The sequence below is a fragment of the Erinaceus europaeus genome, chromosome 9, assembly GCF_950295315.1.
Source record: "Erinaceus europaeus chromosome 9, mEriEur2.1, whole genome shotgun sequence".
Lineage (NCBI taxonomy): Eukaryota > Metazoa > Chordata > Mammalia > Eulipotyphla > Erinaceidae > Erinaceus > Erinaceus europaeus.
In genome coordinates, this window is record NC_080170.1 from 124,208,567 (window position 1) to 124,229,726 (window position 21,160).

Here is a 21,160-nt window from a genome sequence, read left to right on the forward strand (position 1 = left end):
AGGAAACCAGGTTACATAATGGGGAGGGGGGTCCAAGTTACAGTAAGCAATGTTTCCACACAAGGGAATGTCATCTCTTTTTTCAGCCGTATATTCCTTGACTCCCTTCCCCTCTCATTCTCCTGGACTCCTGCCCCACCCCAGCCCCAGTATTTCACTGGCAATGATGGCCCTCATATTTCTGGGTGCAAGCGTCCGCATTCCCCACTTTCAGCAGAGTAGAGAATGATTTTCATCTGGAGTGGGTAATAATAGAAGCAACGCTAAAGTAAATCCATACATATAAAAAACTAAGCAGCAGGCAAGGCTTAACAAGCACTTTTCTAAAGGAACTTATTTTACACCGAGTGTTTGAACTCCTGAAGGCTTTGAAAGTACTCTGAGCCCATTGTCTTTCTGATCATTTTTTTTTTTCGTCATGCTGTTTGCACTTGGCACAACCCCCCTCACTTCTTGATTTAATTTTGGTTTTTAACTTTTGACACTTTCATTGCAACTATAAGAACTTCAACAGAAAGAAACTAAAAACAGCTGTACAAACATTATGCGTGCAAAAAAAATAGTGTGTTTTTTTCATAAATATTGAATTTACATGGATTGGAAAGCTTTGGAGAGAGGCTAGAAAGACAATTTATGATTTAGTGAGAGGCATTTCAACCCACCTGATGCAAAATCACTAAAGTCACGGACGGACCCCTTGGAACAGACCTAAAATAGACTACCTAGCTTCTCCCCACACAGAGACCCCTAGTTTCATCTGCTCTAGCCCTACCTTTGAGTCCCTGTTTATTAACAATTTGTCCTGCCTTCTATCTTACTAGATTTCAGCCACCAAGCTGCGGATGCTACCATGTCGCCATCCTGACTTCCTGGGCAGAAGACCTCACCGATGTGTCCTAGAACCTCACCTCCCCAGAGCCCTGCCCCACTAGGGAAAGAGAGAGACAGGCTGGGAGTGTGGATCCACCTGCCAATGTCCATGTCCAGCAAAGAAGCAATGACAGAAGCCAGAACTCCCACCTCCTGTTCCCCATAGAGAATTTGGGTCCAGACTCCCAGAGGGATAAAGTTAGAAAGCTTCCAACGGAAGGGATGGGACACCAAACTCTGGTGGTAGGAACTGTATGAAACTGTACCCCTTACCAATCTTGTCAATTAATAGTAAATCATTAATAAAAATAAAATAATAATAAAATAAAGTAAAATATTCATAGGAATAATAATAATAATAAAAACAGCCGACCGCTGACACTTAAATCTTCCCCACCCTTGACAGTCAAGCATCCCTGGAGGCACGGGACTAGGCTGGTTACAAGATGCCAGGCCGGCTCAAGACACCCAGGAGAAAGGAACAAGCAGCAGAGCTGCCCCCGCCCCCTGGCCACCGCTCTGTCTGCTTCTGCACCAGGCAGCATGCCTGCCCCCCCCCCAGAAGCAAGGAGGCCTTGCCTTGGTGCCCCCTCCCCCTGCACAGCCCAGGCAGACCCCGTCCACCCAGGTCTCCGCCCAAGCTGAGCTCCAGCGCCAGCCACTGTGGGTTCCTCCATGTCTCCTTGGAAGCTGGGAGCCCAGGCCCCTGGTGGGAGAGATAGGGTGGCAATTGCTCCCAGAACATTGGGACAGGGAGCTTTTGATCCCAGCCATGGCCGTGGAAACACACAGAATAGTCTTCCTCTGAGAGAAGAGATTGAGGAGAAGATATGGGGAGACAGTGTCTCTACGGGGCATGGGACTTACACGGCCCTGGTCCCACAGGCCCCAGCTTCGACTCCCAACACCACGTGTGCTAGAGCTAAGCAGTGCTCTGGTCTGTGGCCTCTCCCTCTCCTGCTCTCAGAAATAAAATTTAAATAAAGATTTTTGTGGTATTTACAAAGAAAGAAAAGGAAAGAAAAAAGGGAAGGGGAAGAAAGGAAAAAATAAAATAAAGAAGAGAGGGAAGAGGAGTAGAGAGAAGAGGAGGGGAAGGAAGCAGAGGAAGGAGTGGAGGGGAGAGGAAGAGAGGGGGGAAAGGGAAGGGAGGGAGGGGAGAGGAGGTAGCTGGAAGTGAAATACCTAAGTTCCCAGGTTCAGTCCCCAACACCATCAGTCAGAGCTGAGCAGTGCTCTTTCTCCGTATCTTTCTTTCTGTAAATCCTTCATGAAAAGTAAGTAGATAGATAGATAGATAGATAGATAGATAGATAGATAGATAGATAGATAGACAGACAGACAGACAGACAGACAGACAGACAGACAGATATTAAATGAAGCTATTTGTAGAACCAATCAGGTACATAGGTTTCTGGGATGGGACCAGGAGTCTTGGACGTGCAAGTCCTGTGTTCTGCGGCTGAGCAGTCTGTTTCCTTCATCCTCTAAGTCAGGTTTGCTAACTGAAATTCCTGGAGTGGATGCCCACAAAACCACCCCCCTTCAGACACCGTCAACTCTCCCAGAGTGCCTCAAAGTCAGCAGTGAGACATTCCCACCCCCTAAGGTCAATTTCTGCCTTGCATTTTGAACAGATGCAGAGACCACAGCTCCTAGAGCCCTTCCTGGACTTGTAGCTTTAGAAACCAGAGCAGCCCGGGGATTTCCATTTCCTCCAGCCACTCCTGACCCAGCCCAGCCTGAAACAACCCAGCGAGGACATTTAATAATCCCTCCGTGTCTCAGAAAAACGTCACCCAGTCCCTCGTGAATTCGGTAGGGGTGACCTCAAGGCGTCTGTGATTCTTGGGCTTGACGGCATCACAAACATGACTTAAATAAGAAGATTTAATGAAAAAATTCCTCTGGAAAGAGCTATCCGGTGGGGGTGGGTGAGGGTGGGAGTGAAGGGGGGACCCTGCCTCAAACAGGTCCGACAGGGAAGCTATGCTCTCTGCCAGACCTTGCTGGGAGCACAGCAGAGCTGGGAGAGATTGTAGCAGGTTCCTGCAAGCCAAGAGGGTGGGAGGGGACAGCCTGTGTGTGTTTAATGGAGAGACAGACTTATGGAAAGCCTTCGCATGCTGCAAAGCACAGCTGGCATTTAGGGAAAGGTTTTGGTGATTATTAGTGATTTAATATTGATTCACAAAATTATAAGATAGCAGGGGTCTAATTCACCCCCAGAGCTCTGTGTCCCCATTCCCTCCACTGGAAACTGCAGTGGCTCTCCCAAGGTCACAGACATGGTGGGTTGACTACTATTTCTATAACTGTCTGTATTTGCATACATTTGTCCTTCCCCCCCCCCCCCCATGGTCCTGTCCTCTCTTCCTTTCTAAGTCACACCAACACCTGAGTGTCCCTCCTTTTTCCCTCTTCTCTCTCCGGGTCCTGATGGAATTGGGGTTCAGGGCCCTCTAATCATCTTCCTCTAACATTTCTCCTCCCTTGGAAGTCTAGACCAAGATTTTAAAGATTTATTTTAATATTTATTCATTCATTTATTTATTTAGGATAGAGACCATAAAAATTGAGAGGGAAGGGGCTAGAAGGAATGGGAGAGAGACAGAGAGAGACCTGTCTCAAGGGAAAGGAATCGCCTTTTTAGAAGACCAGTTTTATAAAATTATGTTTATTTATCGTTGGAGGGAGAGAGACAAGAGCATCACTCATTTCTGGTATATGTGGTGCCAGGAATTGAACCCAGAGCCTCAGGAAGCAAGTGTTCATTCTCTAAGACTGAGCTATCTTTCTAGTCCAGGAACGCTTTTTTCTCTTACTTTCCTTTATTTTTTTTTTCTTTTCTTTTCTTTTCTTTCTTTCCTTTCTTTTTTTTTTTTTTTTTTTAGCAAACTGGATGGAGGTCTCAAACTATTGATGTGTTCCTATCACAAACCTCAAGAAGGCCAGAGTCATCGATGCCACCCGTGTAGTGGAATGAGCACAGAACAGAAAAGGGAGGCTGGGAGTCTGGGCTGGGAGGTGGCACACCTGGCTGAATGCACACATTACCATGTGCAGGGACCCGGGGTCAAGCCCCTGGTCTCCACTTGCAGGGGGGAAGCTTGACAAGTGATGGAGCAGGTCTCATCTCTCAATTATCTCTGTTCCATCAAATAAAATGGAAAGGGAAAAAACGGGAAAAAAAAATGGCCACTAGGAGTGGTAGATTCATAGCACCTGTATCCAGCTCCAGCAATAATCCTGGTGGGAAAAGAAAAAAGTAAGAGGGGAGGGGAGGGGAGGGGAGGGGAGGGGAGGGAAGGGGAGGGGAGGGTAAAAGCACACCAGCCAGTGAGATGAGAGAGAAATGCCTTCCACTCTTCCTAACTGAGAGGGGGAAACACATCGGGCATTCTGTATTGGGTTGTCTATGTTTTTCTATACAAAAATGCATCATGACTTTTCCAACAACCCAACACAATTGGATTTTAACAAAGACCCTCTCAGACAGGTGTTTCTCTTTCTCCCCCTCTACCTCCCCCTTCCCTCTTGATTTCTCCCTATCTCTATCAAATAAATGAGAGTTTTTTAAAAAATTTAAAGATCAAGAAGATGGAGGAGGAGAAAGAAGAGTTCTCAGATAAACTAGAGACTCTAAAGAAACATCTGGTTCCTCCCCGGCTCCAGGCTCAAGCCAAGGGTGATGTATCTGAGGGTGGGAGAACAGACCAGAGGCAGACATATCAAAGTGTATGGGAAACCCTTTGCATTTTGAAGGGGATTAGGAGAGAGGGCAGCATCTGGGCTTCTGTGAGCCCTGCCAATAGCACATCCCTGAGCCCCCCCACACACACACACAGCTGTAACCCTTCACCAGGTTACCCAAGTCTCCCTCTCTCCTGGTCCAAGAGTCTAGACACACACACACACACATACACACATGCATGCAAACACACGCACACGCACACACGCTCACACACACACACTCACACACACACACACACACACACACTCACACTCACACACACACACACTCACACACACACTCACACACACTCACACTCACACACACACACACTCACACACACACTCACACACACTCACACTCACACACTCACACACACACACACACTCACACACACACACTCACACTCACACACTCACACACACTCACACACACTCACTCACACTCACACACACACACTCACACACACACACTCACACACACACACACTCACACACACACACACACATGCACGCAAACACACACACACATACTCACTCACACATACACACACACACACACACAGGCATAAGATTAGGTGGGGCCAGGTTTGGGAGAGGAGGGTGGAGGCAGGCTCATCTCCCCACTTCGAAGAAAGGAGTGCTTATGCAGAAGTATTGTTGAGACAATGAGACCATGAGAAAGAAAGAGGCAAAGTGCCTCCATAGTTAGTATACAATCAAGGGCTCTCAGGAGAGCCTCTTCTCAGAAGGGGAGAAGTCCCAGGGGGTGAGAGGCTGGGAGCTGTGCTAGCAAGTGGAGGTCTTGAGCAGATCTACACGGAGGGACTGAGACACTTCTCAGTGAGGAATCTCTTTGTCCAATTCCTTGCCTTCTTGGCTTGACCACCTTCTAAAAGGTATGTCGTATTGTCTCTGTGTTTGTCATCATGTTGGGGGCAGATCAGGGAGAGCAGCACCCTGCCCCTGCACCCTGCCCTTGCACCCTGCCCCTGCCCCCTGCAGGCAGCCAGGAGCAGGCCCAGGTCAGGCCCAGAAGCCCAGTGTGTCTGCACATCCTGCCCCGGCTCCCTCCCTCCCTGACTGCAAAGGCCACAACCTGCAGATGGAGGCAGAGGGGACCCTGGAGACAGAGGCTGAAGCTCATCCCTGAGGGTCCTGCCTTCCCCAGAAGGGACCAGAGAGCTGGGAGACCAGGGGCTGGAGCCTTCCTTTCTCTGTCTCTGTCTCTGTCTCTCTCTCTCTCTCTCTGTCCCCTGAGGGTCCTGCCTTCCCCAGACGGGACTAGTAAGCTGGGGAGACCAGGGGCTGGAGCCTTCCAGTGTCTGTCTGTCCCTCTTTCTCTCTGGTCTACATGCCTGCATGGTTTATACTTTCTTCTCCTTTTCTGTCCTTACTTTCTCCCAGTCAATGCTCATCTTCTCCCTGAAACACGACTGTCTCTCTTGCCCTTCTCCCAAGCTGATAACAGTCTAAGACCCTCAGCATGAAGTTGGGAGGGGACCTCCCCTGTTTTCTCTCACTCCCCCTCAGCAATCCTGGCTGTCTGCATACCAGTCAGCTGAAGCTCACCAAAAAAGAAAAAATCTTTCCTATAGATTGACAAAGTGTTAATATTTTAATTAAAATTCTTTTTCTTACTTGTTTATTATTGGACAGAGACAGAGATAAATTGAGAGAGAAAAAGGTGATAGAGAGGAGAGACAGAGTGACACCTGCAGCCCTGTTTCACCACTCATGAAGCTTTCCCCCTGCAGCTGGGGGCCAGGGGTTTGAACCCGGGTCCTTGTGCACTATAATATATGTGCTTAACCAGATGCGCCACCGCCTGGCCCCCAAAATGTTAAATTTTGTATCTTTATTTTATTGCAGCACCAGGACCTCCAGGAGCCGTGGTGCCATGAACATTTCCTCTCTCTTTATTTTTGGTAGAGACAGGGAGCCACGGGAGGAGAGACACTACAGTGCCATCCACTATCCACAGAGCTTCCCCTGGTGCCGTCCATGGTGTTCCCATGTGGTGCTGGGGCTCAAACTCATGTCTTTGAGCACGGTAAGGTATGTGCTCTACTCAGTGAACTATCTCCCAGTCAGAAATTCTTGGTTGGGGATTTAAGGCTGATGTGTGTGATTTCTGGTGACTGTCAAGACTTGGATCTTCATAGTAGTTTATTTATTTGGGCTCAATCTTTTGAAAGATGTGGAAGTGTAGTAGAGTGGGTCTGATGTGTGCTTGAGCAGGGATGGCTGACCCCCCCCCCAAGCTCGTCTATCAGACTCCCCTTGCCATGCCGGCCTTGTGGCCAGAGTACACGGGGGAATTCCAACCTTCCTCTCAGCCTCGCCGCGTCACCCACCCCTCGACCCTTTCTGGTGGTCTTTGCCTTCCGTCTATTTCTGTCTCCCCATTCCTGCATCACCATCCCGACCTTCTCATTGCCTTGCTCTCTTTTCCCTTATAAGGAGACATTGACCTCATTGGCCAGCTGGCTACTCCCCTCTTTATAAATTTGTAACTGTGTTATAAGGATGTTCCGTTCCCGTAACAGGACCCTAAAGAGGTTTGCGTATCGTCCGCTGCCACGGGATGCTAGAAGACCCCTTTAGCCAGCTCACTCCTGCCTAGTTCCCCCCGAGGAACCCCGACATAGTAGAAGGAACTCACACATTGGAAATGTATGGGGGAGGGTCAGGCGGTGGTACACTTGGTTAAGCACATACAGTATAGTGCTCAAGGACCCAGGTTCAAGCCCCCGGTCCCCACCTGCTGTGGGGGAAGCTTCATGAGTGGTGAAGCAGGGCTGCAGGCGTCTCTGTTTCCTTCTCTGTCTCCCCCTCCCCTCAGTTTCTCTGTCTGTCTAATAATAAATAAATGAATTTTTTTAAAAAGGAAATGTACAGGTTTGTCGACTGTATGTCCTTCAAGAGCAACTTAACATCCCTGAGAACAATTTCTCCAAGTTTAAAATGAGGCTATAACCTCACAGCTGAGAGACGGGCTTCCATCAACACACCAGGACATGACGGGTGTTGGAGGTTGTGGAGAAAAAGGGACTCTGCCCCACTGCGGGTGGGAATGCAGAGTGACGCAGCCCCTGTGGAAGGCTGTACTCCTCAAACAAGTAAAAACAGAATCACCTTAGGACTGGGCAGTCCTGTTCCTAGGCATTTATCCAGAAGACACTCAAACACTCATTAGAAGGGACACAGGCAGCCCTTACGTTCACAGCTGTGTTATTCACAACAGCCAAAGAGTGGAAGCAGCCTAGATGCCCATCCACAGATGACTGGATAACGGAGTTAAGGGATACAGACTCCACGGAATACTACTCTGCAATTAAAAGCCACTGGCTTGGGGGTTGGGCGGTAGTACAGCGGGTTAAGCGCACGTGGTGGGATGCATTGGATCGACCTTCTCGTGGTGCATCCCGTGAGTACCCATTCATTGGGGAAACTGACGATCCTTCCTAGCCGACTGAATCCACAGGGATCCCAGTCATTTTCAAAGCCAGCAACAAGCAGCCCCTGACAGCTTTCAACCTGACGCTGTTGACTGGCTACGGAAGAAGGGCAAACGCTAGAAGAAGCGCACGTGGCGCAAAGCGCAAGGACCGGCATGAGAATCCCAGTTCGAGCCCCCGGCTCCCCACCTGCAGGGGAGTCACTTCCCAGGCGGTGAAGCAGGTCTGCAGGTGTCTATCTTTCTCTCCCCCTCTCTGTCTTCCCCTCCTCTCTCCATTTCTCTCTGTCGTATCCAATAATGACAACATCAATAACAACAATAATAATAACTACAACAATAAAAAACAACAAGGGCAACAAAAGGGTCAATAAATAAATATTTTTTAAAAAACACTGGCATGAACCCAGGTTCTCATGTAGGGTGATGTGTTGGAGACCAGGTGAGCCAGCCCCTTACAGATCTTTGTGTAAAGAAGAACTTGCACCCTCCAGGAATGACCGCGGGCTACCCAGCTTCTGCTGGTCCTGTACAAGCTTCTAGGCGAGCGGCAGTTTCACAGAACACTGGAGCATTCCTGAACGCTGTCCACCTAGACCTCAGTGTATGAGGACCCTGTATCAGGATATACACAAACCTGGCCTTTTGTGACCTGAGAAACAGCTGCAGAGTGAAATGTGATGAGAATGGGGTCTTCTCCACACTTCAAGCCCCTGCTCCCCACCTGCAGGGGGCAAGCTTCAGGACTGGTAAGGAAGAATACAGCATCCCAGAGCTGCCCCAGTGCTGCCTGTGGCACTCCCATACGATAGATACCAGAACTGGAACCCGGGGCTGGAGAGGCAGCATCACGGTTCTGCAAAAGGCCTTTCCGCCTGAGGCTCTGGGGTCTCAGGTACAACTCCCAGCACCGCCACATGACAGAGCTGAACTGATTTTTCTGGCTTTTCTCTCCCTCTCTTTCTCTATCTTCTATCTGTATCTCTCTTTCATTAAAATAATGATTAAAGGGGGTCGGGCGGTGGCGCAGTGGGTTAAGCGCAGGTGGCGCAAAGCACAGGGACCGGCATAAGGATCCCGGTTCGAGCCCCCGGCTCCCCACCTGCAGGGGAGTCGCTTCACAGGCGGTGAAGCAGGTCTGCAGGTGTCTGTCTTTCTCTCCCCCTCTCTCTCTGTCTTCCCCTCCTCTCTCCATTTCTCTCTGTCCTATCCAACAACAAAGCAACGTCAACGATGGCAATAATAACCGCAACGAGGCTGCAACAACTAGGGCAACAAAAAGGGGGAAAAATGGCCTCCAGGAGCGGTGGATTCACGGTGCAGGCACCGAGCCCAGCAATAACCCTGGAGGAAAAAATAATAATAATAATAATGATTAAAAACAGAATCAGAGGGGCCAAGCGCCGGTACACCCGGCTAAGCTTACACACTGCAGTGTGCAAAGACTCAGGTTCAAACCCCTGGTTCCCACCTACAGGTGTCTCTGTCTCCCTCCCTTGTCTAACTCCCCCTCTTCTCTCAATATCTCTCTGTCTCTATCCAATAATAAATAAGTAAAAACATTAAAAAACAGAATAAAAAAATAAACAGGAACCCAGGGCCCCATGCATGCTAAGGGATGTGTTCCAGTGGGTGCCCCACCTCCAGGCCCCCAAGAAAGATGTTTTGGGATTGTAGGCGGTGAACAGAAGCCCAAATGTAATGGCAGGCTCTTCTGGAAGCTTCCTGGCTGTCCAGTCCACTTGTCCTCCTGTTCCTAAGGGTCCACCTCCACCCACTGGAGTCACATGGGGAGTGACACGGGGTATGGGTGCTCTTAAACATCCCCACTCTGGGGGTCCCAAGGCCCCCGAGTCTCTTAGATGCCTCTCCGTGGAAACTTTACGCCATGAGTGTTTTCAGAGTTCTTTGTCCAGCCTGGCCTGGCTACTTCTGAAACCAGCTCAAGCTTTTTCTTCCTCTGACTGATTTGGGGTTGACAAAGAGATACTGCAGCCCTGCTTCGTCAAGCTTTTTCTTCCTCAAGCTTTTTTACTTCCTCAAGCTTTTTCTTCCTCTGACTGATTTGGGGTTGACAAAGAGATACTGCAGCCCTGCTTCGTCACATGCAAAGCTTTCCCCCTACAGGTAGGGACCTGAGGCTCGAATCCGGGTCCTTGCACATGGTAACATATGCACTCAACCACGTGCATCACCACCCAGGCCTGGAAATGACATCTCTTTAGAAATGGGTGATGGGGAGAAAGGTTCCAAGATGTTCATTAACTCTCTCTCTCTCTCTCTCTCTCTCTCTCTCTCTCCCTCTCCCTCTATCTCTTTGTTTTTATTTTTATTCATCTATTGGTTATAGACAGAAATCGAGAGGGGAGGGAAGTAGAGATGGAGAGAGAGCACAAGGCACCTGCTACACTGCCTCACAGCTCATGAGACGTCCCCTCTGCAGCTGGGCCCGGAGACTTGAGCCCTGGTCCACTCTCTTTTCTGTTGTCACTGGGGTTTCGGGGCTTCAGGCTGACTTTCTGAGATCAAAAGACAGAGATAGAGAGACAGAGACAAAGAGAACACAGGGCAGGAATTTCCTTCAGTGCAGTGGGGCCAGATTCGGGCCTGTGTCAGGCCTCAGGCAAAGCAGTGTAATTCCCAAGGGAGCTCATTGAAACCTAAAGGCCAAAGTCCAGGCAGACAGCATAATGGAGATGCAAAGAGACTCTCAGGCCTGAGGCACCAAAGGTCCCAGGTTCAATCTCCCTCCCTCCCCCTCCACCTCCACTGTAAGCCAGAATTGAGGGTTGCTGGGGTACAATAAATGAATAAGTAAATCTAAAAGTCAAAAGAACTAAACGGTTTTTTAAAGAAGAGATACACATTGGGGAGTCGGGAGGTGGCGCAGTGGATTAAGCGCAGGTGGCGCAAAGCACGAGGACTGGCATAAGGATCCTGGTTTAAGACCCTGGCTCCCCACCTGCAGAGGGGTCGCCTCACAAACGGTGAAGCAGGTCTGCAGGTGTCTGTCTTTCTCTCCCCCTCTCTGTCTTCCCCTCCTCTCTCCATTTCTCTCTGTCCTATCCAACAACAACAATATCAATAACAACAACAACAATAACTACAACTATTAAAAAATCATTGAAAAAAAAGAAGAAGAGATACACATGGCCCACAGACATATAGAAAAATGTGTCTTGTCACTTCTCACTAGAGAAATGCAAATTCAAACTGCACTGAGATCCCATCTCACAGCTAAGAGAATGGCCTCCATCAACACACCAGGAAAGGAGAGGTGCTGGAGAGGTTGTGGAGAAAAGGGAACCCTGCCCCACTGCTGGTGGGGATGCAACTGGGGCAGCCCCCTGTGGATGACTGTGTGGTGAGTCCTACAGAAATAAAAAAGGAAGCCCTGTACGGACCAGTGACACCGATCTTAGACATTTATACAAAGGACATGAAACAACAATTAGAAGGGACACATCAGCCCTGTAATCACAGCGGCATTATTCACAACACCCAGAGAGTGGAAGCAGCCTACATGCCCAGCCACAGATGACTGGATAAAGGAGTTATGGAATACAGACTCCGTGGAATACTACTCTGCCATCAAAAAAGACAAGATTGTGTCCTTTGAGACAAAAATGGATAGACCGGAGATGCTGCTGCTTAGTGAAGTCACTAAAGAGATGACAGACAGCTACCAGCTGGTTTCACTCCAATATGGGATCTAGAGAACTGATGCACATGAACTTGAAAAAAAATCCAAACAGAACAGAAGCCAGAAGATTTGTCTCTAAGACTATGTGGGGACTCTGGAGGTGAGGACACACAACTGTGGTGGCAGGTGTGGTGTGGAATTAGTCTCGTAGCCCACTGTCATCACACATAAAGAATGAAAAATAAATAAATAAATCGAAAGGCCAGGGGCTGGTAAAGCAGCTCACTTGGGTAGTGTGCTGAATTCAGCAGGCGCACAGCTCAGGTTTGAGTCTGACCCATCCCATCTTGAAGGAAACTTCGGAGCTGTAGTTTCTCTCTCTCTCTCTGAAAGAAAAATTTAGAAACTTAGAAAGAAAAAAACTAGGGAGTCAGGCGGTGGCGCAGCGGGTTAAGCGCATGTGGCACAAAGCGCAAGGACCAACATAAAGATCCTGGTTCGAGCTCCGGGCTCCCCACCTGCAGGGGAGTCGCTTCACAGGCGGTGAAGCAGGTCTGCAGGTGTCTGTCTTTCTCTCCCCCTCTCTGTCTTCCCCTCCTCTCTCCATTTCTCTCTGTCCTATCCAACAACGACGACATCAATAACAACAACAATAATAACTACAACAATAAAACAACAAGGGCAACAAAAGGGAATAAATAAACATTAAAAAAACTTTATAAAAAGAAAAAATGAAAGAAAGAAAGAAAGAGAGAAAGAAAGAGCCAGTACCCGGGGTTGTGATTCGAGGGGTCGAGTAGAGAGGCCTTGCATGTGTGTGGCCCTGAGTCTGATACCCAAGACTGCTCTTGCCAGAGCAGAGTTCTAGTCTCTGTCTCCCTCTTTGTCTGTCTCAAAATCAAATAGAAATAAACTAAGGGTGCCTAAGTCACAAAGGCTTTACTTCTCCATATGTGACACATCTGTGCTCAGCAGCCTGTGAACGAATGCCCAGTCGGAACATTTCCCAGTCGATAACAGAGCTCCTCAAAATTGTTTCCAGGGAGCAAGAAGTTTGTCCTGTTTTACTCAAGAACCAACAGCACACGCAGACACCTCCTGTTTCAGAAGCCAAGAGGAGTCAAGCGCAGAACCAAAGAGAAGCCAAGCTGTAAGGAAGGAAAGAACTGAAGGAGCCACAAGGGAAAGAGAGACAGGCCAGGGGTGGGGAATCCACCTGCCAACGCCCATGTCCAATGGAGAAGCCATGACAGAAGCCAGACCTCCCACCTTCTGCTCCCCATAAAGAATTCTGGTCCAGACTCCCAGAGGGATAAAGAACAGGGAAGCTTCCAGGGAGTCAGGCAGTGGTGCAGCGGGTTAAGTACACGTGGCACAAAGCACAAGGAACAAAAATCCCGGTTCGAGCCCCCGGCTCCCCGACCTGCAGGGGAGTCGCTTCACAGGTGGCGAAGCAGGTCTGCAGGTGTCTGTCTTTCTCTCCTCCTCTCTGTCTTCCCCTCCTCTCTCCATTTCTCTCTGTCCTATCCAACAACAACGATATCAATTACAACAACAATAAAACAACAAAGGCAACAAAAGGGAATAAATAAATATTTTTTTAAAAAGAAAGATTTAAAAAACAGAATAGGGAAGCTACCAATGGAGGGGATGAGACACAGAACTCCAGTGGTGGGAAATGTATGGAATTGTCCCCCAGTGATCTTACAGGCTTGTTCATCACTATTAAATCACCAATAACAAATTAAAAGAAAAAAGAACTAAACGAGGAATGAACACTCCGGCACAAAGGGAGCTTGTTTCAGACACAGCAATCGGCAAAGCCAGGTGATAGCAGACCTGGTGGAACGCGTGTGTCACAATGTGCAAAGGACCTGGGTTCAAGCCCCCAGTCCGCACCTGCAGAGGGGAAGCTTCATCAGCGGAGAAGCAGGGCTGAAGGTGTCTCTCTGTCTCTCTTCCTCTTCCATCCTGATATCTGGGTGTCTCTAGTCAATAGATAAATATAATAAAATAAATTTTAAAAACAGGCTGGCAACAGACGCATGTGGTGATTCACCAGGTACCATGCGCAAGGACGGGGTTCAAGCCCCTGGTCCTCACCTACAGGAGGGAAGCTTCATATGTAGTGAGAAAGAGCTACAAGTGTCTCTCCTCTCTCCCTCTCTCTGCTGTCTCTGTCTCTTTATATCTCGCTGTCTCTCAATTTCTATCAAGAAAAAGAATTATCACTGGGAACGATGGAGCCATGCAGGCATCGAACCCCAGGAATGACCCTGATGGTAAAAAAAAAAAAAAAAAAAAAGAGGAACAAACCAGCAGTCTGTTTTTCTCCATCCATAAATAAAGAATTTCTTGGATGGTCCAGGAGGTGGCGCAGTGGATAAAGTACTGGACTCTCAAGCATGAGGTCCTGAGTTGGATCCCCAGCAGCACATGGACCAGAGCGATGTCTGGTTCTTTCTCTCTTTCTTCTTAGCCCTCTCGTTAATAAACAAATAAAAATAGTTTTTTCTTATTTATTTATTTATTTGCCTCCAGGGTTGTTGCTGGGGCTCGGTGCCTGCACTATGAATCCACTGCTCCTGGAGGCCGTTTTTCCCATTTTGTTGCCCTTGTTGTTGTTGTTATTGTTATTGTTGCCATTGCTGTTGTTGCGGTTGGGTAGGACAGAGAGAAATGGAGAGAGGAGGGGAAGACAGAGAGGGGGAGAGAAAGACAGACACCTGCAGACCTGCTTCACCGCCTGTGAAATGACCCCCCCTGCAGTTGGGGAGCCGGGGGCTCGAACTGGGATCATTATGCCAGTCATTCCCTGCATTTTGCACCATGTCCACTTAATCCACTGTGCTATTATTGCCCAGCCCTCTAAAAATACTTGTTTTAAAAAAAAAAAAAAAAAAGATTTCTTGAGACATTTGCAGATTCCTTATACACATCCAAGGCAACAATTTCTTCCTGGCCTTAGCCCGTTCCAAAGTTTGCTTCTTCCAAGAAAGGTACAAACCTTTAGCCTCCACAGAGAGATGCTTTGCTATTCCTTTAAAATAATTTTTACTGATTTATTTTGGATGGAGACAGAGAGAATCAGGGCTCGGTGATGGTTGAGCACACATGTGACAATGCACAAGGACCTGGGTTCGAGCCCCCAGTCCCCATCTGCAGGGGGGAAAGCTTTGTGAGTGGGGAAGCAGGGCTGCAGGAGTCTGTCTCTCTGCCTTTCTACTGCCCCCTTTTCTCTCGATTTCTGTCTCTACCCAATAAATAAAGATATTTTTTTTTAAATTAAAGAGAGACAGAGAGGAACTGAGAGATGAAGAGGCATGCACCGGCAGCACTGTCACCACTCACAGAGCTTCTCCTCCTCTTCTCTCTACTCCTCTTCCCTCTCTTCTTTATTTTATTTCTTCCTTTCTTCCCCTTCCCTTTTTTCTTTCCTTTTCTTTCTTTGTAAATACCACAAAAATCTTTATTTAAATTTTATTTCTGAGAGCAGGAGAGGGAGAGGCCGCGAGACCAGAGCACTGCTTAGCTCTAGCACACGTGGTGTTGGGAGTCGAAGCTGGGGCCTGTGGGACCAGGGCCGTGTAAGTCCCATGCCCCGTAGAGACACTGTCTCCCCATCTCTTCTCCTCAATCTCTTCTCTCAGGTCTCCTCACAGGGAGGTGCAGGGCGCAAGGCCGTGACTGAGGCCTGGGGCCCAGCCCTGTGTGGTCACTGAGAGGAAGACTATTCTGTGTGTTACCACTGCCATTGCTGGGATCAAAAGCTGGGCTCAAACTGAGTCCTCCTTTGTGAAAGAGGGAGCCCATGTTTCCAGCAGGGGACCCTGTGGGGGTACCGCTGACCTTCCAGAGAGACAGAGACAGAGAGAGAGAGAGAGAGGAATGAAGTCACTTCAGCCACAGTCTCAGAACCAGAGGATGCTGCTCACGGAGGCGAGGCGCCGCTCTACCTCCATCTCAAAGGCCAGTTTGCAGAGAACAGACAGAAAGCAGGACATATTTTTGTCCTGAAAATCCCAGACAGAGGGGAGGCTTCAGCCTTTTCCAGGACTCTGGAAGTCTGCCAGAGACCCCAGCTATCTTGCAAAGACTGGGGGGGGGGGGGGAACCACAGCAGCACCCCCAGCTCTCGGTGACCAAGGCCAAGGCAGAAACACCTGCCCGCCTGGAGCTAACCCACTGGAGTCTGCCCTCAATTCCTGGACACACATTTGCATGAGAACCAGACAGGACAGGCCCTGGGAAGGAGGGAGCGTCCAAGCTAAGCTCACTTTGCATCTGCAGCCTGATGCCATTCGTCTCTCAGGCTGTGGCCTCCAGGTCCCGTGCGTGTCTGCAGCAGGTGAACTGGCAGATGGTGACAATGGGGAGGAGGGGACGGGGACATAGCCCCCAAGATGGGGGTGGGGGCTGCCTATGCAGAGACGGCAAAGACTCAACTCAGGACTCACTCCCTGAGCTAAATCCACCCACCCAAATTATCACTCTGGAGGCCTGGGAGGGGGCACAGAGGCTAGAGCACTAGACTTGGAAGCATGAGGTCACAAGTTCGATTCCCCAGCACTGCGTGTGTGAGAGTAATATTCTGGTTCTCTCAGAAATAAATGAATATATATATATATATATATATATATTACCGGTATTATATATATATAATACCAGGGTCAGGTGGTGCACCTGGTTAAGCGCACACATTACAGCGCACAAGGACTCAGGTTCAAGCCCCTGGTCCCCACCTGCAGGGGGAAAGCTTCAACAGAGGTGAAACAGTGCTGCAGGTCTCTCTCTCCCTCTCTCTCTGTGTCTCTGTCTCTCTTTAAATATTTTATTTATTTATTGAATAGAGACATTGAGGGAGGGAAGGGAGAGATGGAGAGGGAGAGAGACAGACACCTGAAGCCCTGCTTCATCACTCATGAAGCTTCTCCCCTAAAGGTGGGGGCTGGAGGCTTGATCCCTGCACATTATAGCAAGCACACTCAACCTCTCCCCCCACCCTCTCTTTGCCTCCAGGCTTCTTTCTGGGGTTGGGTGCCAGCATTATGAATCTACTGCTTCTGGAGGCCATTTTTCCCTATTTTTTTTGTCCTTGTTGTTTATTGTTGTTGTAATTACTATTGTTGTTATTGCTGTCATTGTTGTTGGATAGGACCGAGAGAAATGGAGTGAAATGGAGGAAGACAGAGAGGGGGAGAGAAAGACAGACACCTGCAGACCTGCTTCACCACCTATGAAGCGACTCCCCTTTGCAGGTGGGGAGCCGGGGGCTCGAACCAGGATCCTCCCGCCGGTCCCTGCACCTTGAGCCATGTGCACTTAACCCGCTGTGCTACCGCCTGACTCTTTTTTTTTTTTTTTTAGTTTTTTTACCAGAGCACTACTCAGCCCTGACTTACGGTGGTGTGGAGGACTGAACCTGGAACTTTGGAGCCTCAGGCATGAGAGTCTCTTTGCATCACCATTATGCTACCTACCCCTGGGTGCACTACCACCCAGTCCCCCATTTTTTCCGTTTTATTGGACAGGACAGAGCGAAATTGAGGCAAAAGGGAGAGATAAAGAGGGAGAGAGAGAGATAGGCACCTGCAGACTTATTTCACTGCTTGTGAAGCACCCCCCCCCCCCCCGCAGGTGGGGAGCCAAGGGACTCCACCAGGATCCTTGCGTGGGTCCTTGCACTTAGTACTATGTATGCTTAACCAGGTACACCACCACCTGGCCCCCTCTCTTTTTCCTCTTTACCTCCCTCTCCCCTCTCAATTTCTCTCTGTCCTATCAAATAAAAGGAAAAATAAATGGCCACCAGGAGCAGTGGAATCATGGGGCAGGCACCAGGTCCCAGAGACAACCCTGGAGGCAGTAGGAGAGAGAAAAGAAAAGAAAATTATAGTTGCAATAAATAAATACAACTGGAAGAGTCCCCCTGGGTACAAGGGACTAGAGAAGAGATTGGACAGGAAAGGAGGGGGTTCCCCAACCCCCACCCCTCCAGTAGCCCAGGTTCTCGCTGGGCCAGGACTTGAGTTCCTCCCGGGTGCTGAGCACATGTGTATTCGATCAGGCGCACGCGGCAGAGTTCTGTGTCTGGACCACTTACTCCTCACACGTTCTCAGATTCACACCACGGGGTGGGCCTCCTAGTGAGAAGCTTCAAAAGTCCTAATGTGCACCCCCTCCCCTTCCCAAATACAACTAAGACTGCAGACTAGCTCTGTCCTCCCCCAGGAAGGTGGCAGGTGCAGACTAGAAGCTGACTGTCAGACTTCAAAGCAAGACCTGCCCGGGGCCCAGCACCCAGCACCTAGCACAGCTCCCAGATTCAGCGCCAGGGCCCTCCACCAGTGTCCCTGCTGGTGAGCTTTGTCCCTGGACCGTGTTGTCATGGCATCTGTTGTCAGGAACTGGACACATGGGACAGTTTGGACTAGAACAAGCAGTCATGCCCACAGCTCCTAACAGAGCAGAAGTCGGTGCACACGTCCAGGCTGGTGGTGAGCATGTACTCCGTGCCCGGCTTCACATATCCTATATATATGTGATCTGTTTCCTCGCATGTCCTATATATATGTGATCTGTTTCCTTGAATGTCCTATATATATGTGATCTGTTTCCTCGCATGTCCTATATATATATATGTGATCTGTTTCCTCGCATGTCCTATATATATATATGTGATCTGTTTCCTCGCATGTCCTATATATATGTGGTCTGTTTCCTCACATGTCCTATATATATATGTGATCTGTTTCCTTGAATGTCCTATATATATGTGATCTGTTTCCTCGTATGTCCTATATATATGTGATCTGTTTCCCCACATGTCATGTATATATATATATATATATATATATATATATATATATATATACACACACACACACACAAACATACATGCGCCTTTAACTTCCTTTCTAGACTCCAAGGCTTATGCACCCACTCACTCTTTTCCAGATTTCACCACCCAGAAGGCAAGGTTTGAGGGATTCCCCATACATTTTGCATGGCATCTGTTGGAGAATAGATGGTGAACCAAGTTGTGGAAACTATCATGACGCCAACCTGACCTCCCTGGGCAAACGGCCTCACCAACGTGTCCCGGAACCTCCCCTCCCCAGAGCCCTGCCCCACTAGGGAAAGACAGACACAGGCTGGGGGTGCGGATCCACCTGCCGACACTCATGTCCAGCAGAGAAGCAATGACGGAAGTCAGAACTCCCACCTTCTGCACCCCAAAAAGGATTTCAACCCATACTCCCAGATGGGGAGAAATGTTAAGGGTGGATGACCAGATCGCTCTGAACTCTAACTCCATCAGGACCTGGAGAAAAAGGAGGAAAAAGGGAGGGACACTTGGATGCAGTTACAGGTATAATTGTGACTTGGAAAGGGAGAGATGGGACCTTAAAAAAAAACAGGCAGGGGGCCAGGTGGTGGTGCACCTGGTTGAGCACACATGTTACAGTGTGCAAGGACTCCCAGTCCCCACCTGCAGGAGGGAAGCTTTGCGAGTGGTGAAGCAGTGTTGCACTCTCTATTTCCCCTCTCTATCTCCCTCTTCCCTCTCGATTTCTGGCTGTCTGTATCCAATAAATAAGTAAAGGCAATACAAAAACATTTAAATGGGCAAATACATACAAATCTAGACAGACAGTTGTAGAAATAATAGTTAACTCTTATCTGCAATCTTAGGAGACCCACTGTAGCTTCCAGTGGAGAAACTGGAGATTCAGAGCTCTGGTGGTAGAAATGGTGTGGAGTTGTCCCCCTGTTACCCTGTAATTCTGTAAATCAATATTAAGTCACTAATAAAAGGAAGGATAGAAAGTAATAACATGAACCCCAAGGGCGGGACCCGGTGGCCTGTGCACTCTTGTTCACACCAATCTGTGGGCTACCGCAGAAAGGCTTCCCTCCTCCCTCTGCTGAGCCCTGAGCCTTCGTTCGCTGGTTAAATCTGATCCCAGAGCCGTTTCTGCCTCTCTGTCCTCCCACGTGCTCATCTCCACCCAAGGGCAGTGACCCCCAAAACACAGCATGTGGGATACAAGCTGTAAGCTGCCCAGAGTGGCAAGGGCTGGGGTTCATGTGCCACCTAACCAATAAACTGAAATCAAATCATTCTGGCAGGTCTCAGTGGCTGGGCTGAGGCCAGGGGACAGGTGAGGTCCACACGGGAATGTTCTGGCCTTTCCTGTTCAGGTTCCAGGTGTGCCCCTCACTTGCTGGCATGTGCATGTCTAGCAGCCCCCATCCCCATCCCTGTCCCCGTCCCTGTTTCTCACAAGACTGTACTCTCCTTATTACGAGCTCAGTCAACTCTGACTGAAAGGTTTGCTTCCATTCCAGATTGCGTGTGTGTGTGTGTGTGTGTGTGTGTGTGCATGCGTGCGTGCGTGCGTGCGTGCGTGTGTGTGTCCCCACTGCCAAATATCTGAGGCCAACAGGAGTGGGTGGTGGGGAACCCAGCTGAGCATACACATTGCAGTGTGCAAGAATCAGGGTTCAAGCCCCCAGTCCTCAGCTTCAGGGGGAAGCTTCACAGGTGGTAAAGCAGGGCTGGGCTGCAGGTGTCTCTCTTTGTCCATTTTTATTTCTATTTTTTTATTTCTTTATTGGGGGATTAATGTTTTACAGTTGACTATTCTGGCTATTACAAATTGTGCTGTTATGAACACAGGTGTACACAGATCTTTTTGGATGAGTGTATTTGATTCCTTAGGCTCTATCCTCCAGGAGAGGAGTTGCAGGGTCACAGGGCAGGTCCACTTCTAGCCTTCTGAGAGTCTCCAAACTGCTCTCCACAGTGTCTGGACCCACTGACATACCCACCAGCAGTGCAGGTTCCTTCCTTTGACCTCACAACCTCTCCAGAATTTGCTGCTGCCTTTTGTGATGAATGACATTCTCACAGGAGTGAAGTGGGATCTCAGTGTTGTCTTTATTTGCATTTCTCCGACAATCACATCTTTCTTTATATCCCCCCTTAATCCTCTTAAGTTCTCTCTGTCTCCATCCAGTAAATAAATAAATAATATCTTTTTTTAAATAATGGGGGCCAGGTGGTGGTACACCAGGTTAAGCACACATATTACTAGGCTGAGAGGCTTGGGTTCAAGCCCCAGGCTCCCCACCTGCAGAGGAACTGATTCACAAGTGGTGAAGCAGGGGTGCAGGTGTCTGTATTCTCTCTCTCTCTCTCCCTCTCTATCTCCCTTCCCCTCTCAATATCTCTCTGTCCTATGAAGAATAATAGAAAGGAAAAAAATAAAATAATAAAAGATCCTTTGCCACAGCACACAGCAGAACCTTTCATCCCTTACCTCTTAGCATGCTTCAGTGCTCAGGTTTTGCAAAGAAAAAAAAAAAATGTACGTTGATGTTATATGTGGTCACAAATACATACAAACTCCCTCTCTCTCTCTCTCTCTCTCTCTCTCTCTCTCTCTCTG

The 21,160-nt window shown here is 48.8% G+C and overlaps 1 protein-coding gene across 5 annotated transcripts in view; it reads right to left on the reverse strand.

Moving 5' to 3' along the window:
* The window catches only part of ERG (ETS transcription factor ERG), a 245,049-nt gene that overhangs the window by 215,702 nt on the left and 8,187 nt on the right, over nt 1-21,160 (reverse strand). The window lies entirely within an intron of this gene.